We start from the raw sequence: 958 nt of genomic DNA, 5'->3' as shown, positions 1-958 counted from the left end.
AAATACCGGTTAAGGGTCGATTTACTGAGGTCCTGAGTCAAATGCATCCGCATGTTAGGATACATGCAAGGACCTAGCTTAATAAATGAATTTTATGGGAAAGATGGGTGATTGCCTCTAAATCAAATGGAAATTGCTTTTGTGGATGAAGATGTGAGATCCTTTGGGGGAGAGAGGAGATTCTTCGAGGCCCCAAGTCCCATGGGCCCCACCTTCTTCTAAACTCTCTTCCTCTTTCTTCTTTCCCTCTTCTTTCTCTCTTCTCTCTCTTCTCTCTTTTGTTGCTGGAGTAGCTGTGGGAGTAAGTGAGAGAGGGAGCTTAAGGATCTTATATCCTGGATTTTGGGCCAAATGGTCCTGGGTTCTATTATTTTCCTTCAAATGGCCTTGGAGGACTCCTTTTTGGCTTATGGGGCTGCCTTAATGCCCCCTAGCAATGAAATTTACAGGATATGTGCCCCATGGCCCGCTGAAAGGCCGTGCAAAGTTTGAAGGCAAACGGATGCGGGATTTTACCGCAAGGAGCCGATTTGGGATCAACGGTCACCGTTCCACGATCGGGGTTCAGATTTTATGGACAGGTGTAGAGAGATATTTTTGGCCTTCAATGTAAATTTAGAAGAGATCCGACAACAAGCGGGCCATTGATTTGAAATTTTAATCCTTGGCCCAAGGCTAGGGTGAGTCGCGCTTGGCAAGTGCCAACTGTGTAGTACGGATATTTCATTTCCGCGCACCCTCTGGATCCGTAATTTGTGTCAAACCACAAGCCCATCGAGGTCCACGGTCTCCCCAAGTTTTAGATTTTTCTGACCTTCCTTAGCCATTGCACCGCCCGCACAGACAGTTGCCAAGTACAATCAGGTGAATCGACTTTACAGCCCGCACTCGGTCCAACCATAATCAAACTTGACCATATTAATGAGATAACCCAAGTTAATTTGTTGATGGTATCCTT

The sequence above is a fragment of the Magnolia sinica genome, chromosome 17 (assembly GCF_029962835.1).
Source record: "Magnolia sinica isolate HGM2019 chromosome 17, MsV1, whole genome shotgun sequence".
Taxonomy (NCBI): Eukaryota; Viridiplantae; Streptophyta; class Magnoliopsida; order Magnoliales; family Magnoliaceae; genus Magnolia; species Magnolia sinica.
Note: the sequence above shows the minus strand (reverse complement) of the source record.